General features: G+C 35.5%; 1 pseudogene; it reads left to right on the top strand.

The window, feature by feature from the left end:
* Positions 1-2,686: 2,686 nt before the first annotated feature.
* On the top strand, positions 2,687-4,995 carry LOC107697059 (uncharacterized; annotated as a pseudogene).
* The last annotated feature ends 4,218 nt before the right edge of the window (positions 4,996-9,213 follow it).

The following is a 9,213-nucleotide window of genomic DNA, read 5'->3' as shown; positions in this document are numbered from 1 at the left end:
CTACAGCCCAAGTCCATCACAGTCCAGAGACGAGAAATAACTAGAGTATTATTATTATTATTATTATCACTACCATTACTATCACTATTAATAATAACAACAATAATAAAAATAGCCTATATATATTCTATTCATTAAATTACTTCTATTTAAAAATTGTATTAATAATTTATCCCCTTCTTCTGGATTTAAAAGCTTTTTTAATGTTAATTGCTGAACACTTTCTTCTTAGATTCTTCTATTAGATTACTTCTTTCCTCTGAATATCTATTACACGTAATGAGTCCATGTTCCACTGTTTCTTTAATATCACACAATCCTGTAGGCTGTTTTCCTATTATATATGATATTATATTCCTGTATGTCCAAGTCTTAATCTAGAAATGATACAGTCTTCTTTCCTTCTCCCTCTTGAGTTGCTTCCTCTTCCTACCAATGGTTGGATTAAGTGTAGATGCCTTCCCTTTCGCTCATTATCCCAATAAGATTGACAGTTTTTATTTATCTCCCTTTTTATTATTGATTTGAGTTCTGCTTTGCTGTACATTATTTCCATATCTATATTTTCCTTTGCCATAACTTGTCTGCTGCTTCATTCCCTGATACTCCAGTATGTGCCGGAGCTAGTTTATTTGTCTGCTGTATAGTGTACAATATCTGTAGTATCTCCAAAACTATATCTTGTCTAGTTTCTGACTTTTGAGCTTCTAGGCATAGCAAAGCTGAGCTTGAATCTGAGCATATTAGAGATCGGCATCTCACCCATCTCTACTTGTAACGCTGGAACTGGAGAAGAAGGATAAGCTCCACAGCAAGTTCTCAAAGCTTGGGACTGAATTCTCTCTAATCTTCCTAATTGTAACTTAGTAGCTGAACCGTATGTCATGAAACCATAATCTAATATTGCTCTTATCATTGTCTAATAAATCGTTTTTAATGCCAATCTATCAGCTCCCCATTCACGTCCTGAAATACATCTCATTACATTTAAAATCTTCTTACATTTATCCACCATCTTATTTATGTGTATTCCATGTAGCTTTTGTATCAAACCACATACCTAAACATCTTATCACTTTAACCTGTTCTAACTAAAACCCCATTTATAAGACCACCTCTCAACATTATTTACAGCTGTTTGCATTTTATTAACAATATAATCTACATGACCTCTAAGCCACAAAGCTCCATCATCTGCAAACAATGATTTATTTATATCACTATCTAATGTTGCAAATACATTATTTATCATAATAATAAACAACAAAGGAGTTATGACACGCCCTTGAGGAGTTCCATTCTCAGTTGTTCCTTTCCTTGATATACATTCCCCAATCTTTACTTTAATATTTCTATCAATTAAAAACTCTTTAATCCAATTATATAATTTTCCATCTATTCCAATTTGATCTAATTTTATCAACAAACCCTCCTTCCATAACATGTCATAAGCTTTCTCCACGTCAAAGAAAACTGCTATTACGGTTTCTTTATTTATCAAAGCTTTCCTAATATCCGATTCCAAATTAATAATTGAGTCCATTGTTCCCTTTCCATGTCTAAAACCATTTTGATATGGGGAAAAAAAAATATTTTCTCCATTTGGTACATTAAACGATCTTTAATCATTTTTTCCATTGATTTACCTAAATGTGAAGTTAATGCTATCGGTCTATAGTTTAAAGGCATACTTGGGTCTTTTCCTGTTTTTTTTTTTTTATCTGAATTATTAAAGCTTCTTTCCAGCTCTTAGGTAAAGTCCCTTCTTCCCATACCCTGTTATAAAACCTTAGAATGATTCATCACTTAACTTTTTCAACATTACTAGCTAATTCCATCTTGTCCTGGAGTTGAATTTTTAATTCTGAAGATGAAAAAGGAACATCAAGTAAAACATTTGTTACTCTCTTTTCCCCCATAATATATGGATGCTCTTTTAACAACTTCTCCCTCATTTCCTTACATTCCTTCGTCAAATCATCTGAACTATTAATTTTTGAAAATTCCTTCCGAAACATTTCTGCTTTCTCCTCATCACTTATTGCTATTTCATCCCCAATATTTAACACAGGGTAATCATATTCTCTTTGAATCCCACTCATCTTTTTAATCATACTCCACACTTCCTCAATTGGAGTGTTTTTCCCTATTTCTTCACAGAATGATCTCCGATACTCGTTCTTCACTTCTCTTATTGTTCTTCTAGTTTCTGCTTGAGTCTTGTCATATATTATCATGTTTTCCCAATTGTGAGTTTTCCTTAGAATTTTGAATGCTTTCTTTTTCCTTTTAATGCTATTGTACACCTCTCATTCCACCATGGAACTATTTTTCCCACCCTCTTTCCTTTGCTTTTCGGAATGCATTCACTAGCAGCACATTGTATCACTGATATTAACTCTGTATATATTCTTTCGATTATTATTATTCCTTCATTCATCATCATTCTCACACTCTCTTTTCCCCAAGCTCCGCCCATATACTACAGCAATATAACTGCACAAGTAAAGAAAACCAGAACGGGGGCAAATACTCAATGTAGCATTGCACTGATCACTAATAAACACTGTGTTCCTTCCAGGTCTTCCTTGAGGCTTCTGGGTGTGTTTAGCAGCCATACAGCCAGCCCTCTTTGGAGCTTTATTTAAGACACATACCTGTCAGACAAGCATCTCTCAGGCTTGATACAAGAAGAGCTGCTCTTCAGACTCAGCGCTGCAGTTGTCCAAGTAAGTAGATTTCCAACTTAGAGCACTTGTGAACTCAGTTCAGATGTGGAGCTCATTTAAAGACATGTATTCTGTATTTTATATTACAGATGGATTAAATATGCAACTAGTAATTAAGTACAATAAAAATGTATAGGGTATCATTCCTAATATTTAAGTCCCAAGAAGATATTGAACATAAGGGGATGCTAATCATGTCATATTAATATTGTGAGAAAAATATTCTACCATTTTGTTGTTATTATTATACATAACAAAACATAAAAGGGTTAATGAAGTTACTTACAAATAAATAAATAAAACAGAACACTAGCTCTCTGGGGAAACATTAGATCTCTTTCCATGTCTTAATTTCTAACCTTGACTCATTTAAACTCATTAAAACAAGTTTAGGAACTTGCTCATAACATCTTCCTTTATTTTAAAACTGTACTGTAGGTGTGTGAACTAATTCAGACAATTTTGCTCATTATGCTTCAGTTAATTTTGCAGACTCCAATCAAAATTCATTCAATATTACATTAACGACCATTGTTTGGAAATTCAGCGCAAGGTTAAAAGCACCTCCTGTAAGAAGAAAAGCAGAACTGATCATATCTTCTGATTTCCAATCTAATGTAAATTACATATAGTGATGCACCAATCTTGATTTTTCATGGCTGATTCAAATTGCTGATGTTTTACAATCAAATGGGCAGATTCCGATAGCCGAATTCTTAAAATACATTTTATTATTAATAGTATTATTAATAGGCCGACTTTAACATTGTGGAATCATGCTACATAAAACATACCTACATTAAAATGATTCAAATTCATATTTTTTATATTCATAATCCCTCACTCTCAATTCAGTATTTAGGATTTTCTTCAAGTATTTCACGTATCGCAAACAGTGATCTTGCTCTACCTGCTACAGTATTTTCTTCTTCATCTGGCCTTTGATGACAGCTGTTTACAGATTTAATAATATTTCCAGACAAATGGCATTTTGGAAAACGATTGCAATGCAATTTGTGTGTAAATACGGTTTGTGTTTTGGCAATTAGTGAGCTATAGAATGTCTATAGAATCACTAACATAACAGCATTGCTTTAGGTGTGGAGACTGAGTGTTTGGGTTATTCTGTGTTGCAGGTTCAGCCACGATGAAAGGCATTATTCCCAAGAACAAAACCAAAGGTACTGATTTCTGCGGAGTGAAAGACTACTATTTCATAATCCGCTCTGATCTCGGTTGCTATATGCAGTCGAGTAATTTCAATAAAGGTTTAGACATCACTATTTTCAGTCTGCACCCTGCCTGCCAAAATGGAGACCATTACCTTGGTCAGGAGGATGGCTACTTCTACATCATCAAAGGCACTTCTTACCGCAGGGTCATCGATCTGTCGACAGACAGCGGTGCTGTAGTTTACAGCCTTCATCCCAACTGCCAGGGTGGAGACCACTAAAGGGCACTTACCGAAGAACAACAAACATGAATCATGACTCGGATGCTGTTGAATACGACCTGCATCCCAACTGCAGAGATGGTCTGTATTACTGGGGCCTGCCAGGCCACTACTACTTCCTCAAGCCGGTCTCAGAGTGGGGAGTTGAGTACTACAAAGGGACCAACTTCAACAAAGACGAGTGTGTCGATGTCTATTCTGTTCATCCCGATGTTATTAACGTCCTGCCTGGTGGCCTGTCAGTAACTAAAGGCCCAGCATTTGGCATTTGGGAGGATATTAAAACAATAACTAATGACAGCATTACACCAGTGACATGGCAAAAGAGAATTAATAAAAAGGTTGGATACAATAAGGAGAAAATGTCCCAGATCACGCACAACTGGAAGATAGCCACGTCAGCCTCGACTGAATCTGGAGCCCTTTCAGGGTTAATTGCGAAGTGTCAGTTCTCCTTTTCTGCAGAATATGGAGGTTCACATGTCAGCACTGAAAACGAAAGCTGGAACGAAGCGACTGAAGTGGATAAACAACTCTCATTTGAGCTGAAGCCAAATGAAAGTTAATATCTGTGGCAGTACAAACTGGGTCTTGGACAAGAACCAGTGTTGTTCTGCCGTGATTTGATGATTGATGATGAGCCTAACCCTCCAGCTAAAATCCCACTGCCACCTGCACAAACATAAACAACTATCAGCACAATTTAACTACAACGATTTACTTAACATATTGAAAGCAAAATCCAAATGGAATATGTTGGATCCATGTGGCATAAAGTGAAATATGCATTTTTCACATACTGTATGTGTAATGTTCCACATAACTTTTATTTTTTTTACATATTTCACTTTATGCCACATGGATCGACATATTCCATTTCGTTTTCAATATGTTAAATAAAGCTGGCATACTGCCTTTAAAGTCTTGGTGTTTTAATTGACAGTCTGTTTCTTTACCAAATGTTATGTGTATGTCTGACAAATCCACAATTCCAGATAGTACACAGACATGTGCTTGAAATGTGCTATGCAATTTTTATGATCACAATTTTTATGAACGCTGCAAAAACACATTGTGGTAACACCTTTATAATAACTTTCATTAATAAATCATTAGTAAAGATTATATAATTCTTAACAGATCATAAGTTAACATACATTCAAAAAGTGAGAAACGTGAGACCATGTGTGTGTTAATATTTACTAATACACTTATTAAACATTACCTAATGTTTAACAGATCATTATTTCATATAAATTAAAATGCATACAAATGTCATCAAACTTTCACTTCATATGATCATGCACTTTTTTTTATTTTAACAGATGTTATACGGTGATTAAAAGCTTTTGTTAATTGACAACACTTTTGCTACTATTGTGGTGTGATACGGGCAAGGTTAGGGACAGGTTTGGTGGTATGGGTAGATTTATCACACGTTATTTTCTCTGTCCAGCTCTCGCTATTAACAAACCATTAACTACAACTTTTGCCTTAAACTCCAAAATAGTGGAAAAGACACAACAATTATTGGATTCTTTTCAATTTGGTTAACAGTGAAACAATGGAAGAGATTATGCTATTTTAACATTATTGTGTATTGTTTACTTGCATCTTGAGGGTTTCAAAAACTATGTGAAAATTACTTTTGCTGATTTTTCTTCCGCTTGTAATAATATATTGCCAGCTGTCCTGGTCAAACGACTATCTGTAGGTTTCTCCCTAGATGGAGGACTGATTTTGTGGTTGCAGGATTTCTTAATTTTAGGAAATTGCTATGTAACCAAATTTTGATGTCAGCAATACAGGCATTTAACAAGTCAGGTGCAAGAGCAGAAACAGAGCAAGTTGATATGTAAATTTGCAGGCCATGGGCATAACAGTAATAGCTGAGACCATGGCTATGGATAATGCCAAGAACAGAGTCTCGAGGGACACCTTGAGAGAGGGAACAAGCAGAACATTTGAAGTTATGGACAGTAATAAGTTGTCCTTCAGGCTTATTTGAAAACTACATGGTTTGTGTGTTGGAGCAGGGTTGGAACAAAACTCTGCAGGGCTGCGGCCCTCCAAGAACTGAGTTTGACACCCATGAGTTAGAGAAAACATAGGTGTATACCAGGGAGACATATGAGATAAAGGTAATTAATGGAAATAACCATGTCACTATGTTCATCTAGTTTATATAATTTATAAAAAACAGTTTCATAGATGTTACAAATACACTTAACCCTTTTGGAGATTCTTTAAACATGCACAACCTGGTTCATTTATACAGTGTTTTCATGCTTTTTGAGCAGAGCATCCATGTTGCACGTGATGTCACTGGAAGTTCCATCTGTATAAATATATACACAGAGGTGGCCAAAATGATTTATTATTATTAGTATTTTCACCAGCTAAAAAATGGCTTTAAGTCTATCTTTTGCTGTAGTGTGTCAGTAGGAAATATCAGTTTACATTTCCAAACATTAATTTTGCCGTTTTTAATTGTAATAATCCAGTGAGAATGTTGTCTGACAACAGCCAGTGCTTCACACAGAGATCTGATCTCATCATCATCCAGGCTGTCTGGAATGACATGAAGAAACAGAACAAACTGAGACAGACTAAACCCAGAAGAAATGTGACAACATCTCCAAGATGCTTCAAGAAACCTATACATATATGTTTATAATAATCCGCTGCTATTTAAGATTCATTTTTGGAAATTTTGCCTTTATTATGATATGACAGTATCTAGACAGGAAGCAAAGTGAGGGGGGCGGGATTGGGAAAGGTTTACGAGCCAGGACTCGAACTCGGGACGCCCAAGTGATAAGGCTGTCATCTGATTAACCTGTGAAAACATATGCGGGTATCTGTTTTCTTTCTGGTCCACTGGATGCCTGTAGAGCAGAGACTGGTAGTCTGTCATTCCTGGTCTCCAACAGTACGACTATCAGCTGTGCCCTACATCAGATAATTCTGCATCCACAGAGCCTGAGAAAGCAAGGACTCTGCTGATCCTGATCTTTTGCAAGTCGTTGCTAGTCCAGTTAGACAGGGGGAGAGGACAAGCTGACACAGCAAACCCATGCATGAATCTCAAAGTTTTAACATGGTTGAAGGTGGTCCCCAGCCTGACACTTAATTGATAATCAAGTCAAGTCTGCTTTATTGTCAATTCTTCCACATGTACAGCACATACACACAGAGAATTGAAATTGCGTTACTCTCAGACCCTTGGTGCATACAGATAACACTAACAGTAGAACATAAATACAGATATACAGATTAAATATAAAATACAACTATACAAATAAGGTAAAATGTAAAAAAAGAAAATATATAAAAAAATATATATATATATATAAAGCACAGTCACACCATTGACGGACAGAGGAGCATGCTGAGTGCGCACTCTCCTGAAGTCAACAACAATCTCCTTCGTCTTCTCCACATTCAGAGAGAGATTGTTGTCACTGCACCGAGACTGTTGTCACTGCACAGAAAAACAAAGAAAATCAGACAAAGAAAATGGAGGTGTAAAACATCTTCTCCAATGCCAGCTCAGACTGATATGCCAAAACATAGTCTCTCATATTGCCATTCTGGGTGAGAGTTATTTAATTCAATTCAATTCAATACACTTTATTGTCCACAATGGGGAAATTTGTCTTGGACCCTGGAGCCCGCATACACATATACTGATCAGCATTACATTGCATAATAAAAATCCACATAAACAAAAATAAAAACCAACATTTCAAGCCACAATAACAATCATAACCAACAAGGGGTTACATGAATAAATTACATGTTTAAAAGTCTAATTGACGTAGGTACAAAAGATTTCTTAAAATGGTTGTATCTGCACACAGGCAGCCTGTATCGTCTACCAGACGGCAGCAACTCATACTCAGATTATAAGCTATGTGAGGGGTCAGATAGTTTCTTAGTGACTTCTTTAAGAACAGACTGCTCATAAGATGATTTCAATGTTTGATATTCTCTTTTCCCTATAATTCCCATAGCCGTCTTTACCAGACATGCCAGTTTGGCTTTAGATTGAACTGTAATGTTTCCAAACCACACAGTATAACCATAATGTAGTACACTTCCAATCACAGCCTGGTAAAATAAATACATTACTTTCTGCTGAACCCCGTAAACTCTCAGTCTTCGTAGAAAATGTAACCTCTGCTGCACACAAGAACATATACTATCTACATGGTTAGTATCAATAGACAAGAGGCTCAGCAGAGCTGTATCATCTGAGTATTTTATTATGATGTTACTGGGGTCATGACTTGTGCATTCATTTGTATACAATGTAAAAAGAATTGGGGAGCTGACACAACCTTGTGGAACTCCTGTACTTGTCCTTCTAACCTCTGATATACTGTGATTAACCTTGACCTGCTGCCATCGATTAGTTAAAAATGAATAAATCTATTTGAGTAAAAAAGATTTACACCCAACTGCCCCAATTTTTTAATCAAACAATGGGGTTTAATTGTATCAAAAGCCGAACTAAAATCAATTAATAACAACCGTGCATAGGCTTTAACATAACATAAGTTATGTTAATAATAGTGTCCACCATACCGCAGCCTTGTCTGTAGGCGAACTGAAGTTGGATCTAAAACAGGTTTTACCTCTTGTGTAACGATGGTGGGCCCCCAGAAAACAATTTAAAGTCAATATTTAGATCAATTGTTTTTTAATTCAACTTTGTCGGCGCCAGACAGGTATAGGCCTGCCAAAAAAAAAACAGGATAGCTTAAAATAACCACCTGTTACATTCAACAAACTCCAATTTTGTTAAAAAAGTTTTTTGTCTCTTTTTTTTCCCAATCAAAAACTTTTAATTAACAAAAATGGGTTTACTCGACACAACACCAAAAAAAAACAAAAAAAAACAATCAAAACTAGTTTGATCAACACCAAACAATAAAAAAAAAACAAAAAAAAAACAGCCACAATCAAATAAAGCGAAGAAAAAAATGTTACAAATGATCAGATAAATAAAAAAACAAAGAATCATAG

The sequence above is a fragment of the Sinocyclocheilus anshuiensis genome, unplaced genomic scaffold (genome assembly GCF_001515605.1).
Source record: "Sinocyclocheilus anshuiensis isolate Anshui unplaced genomic scaffold, SAMN03320099.WGS_v1.1 scaffold1718, whole genome shotgun sequence".
Taxonomy (NCBI): Eukaryota; Metazoa; Chordata; class Actinopteri; order Cypriniformes; family Cyprinidae; genus Sinocyclocheilus; species Sinocyclocheilus anshuiensis.
Note: the sequence above shows the minus strand (reverse complement) of the source record. Positions and strands in the feature narration are given on the sequence as shown.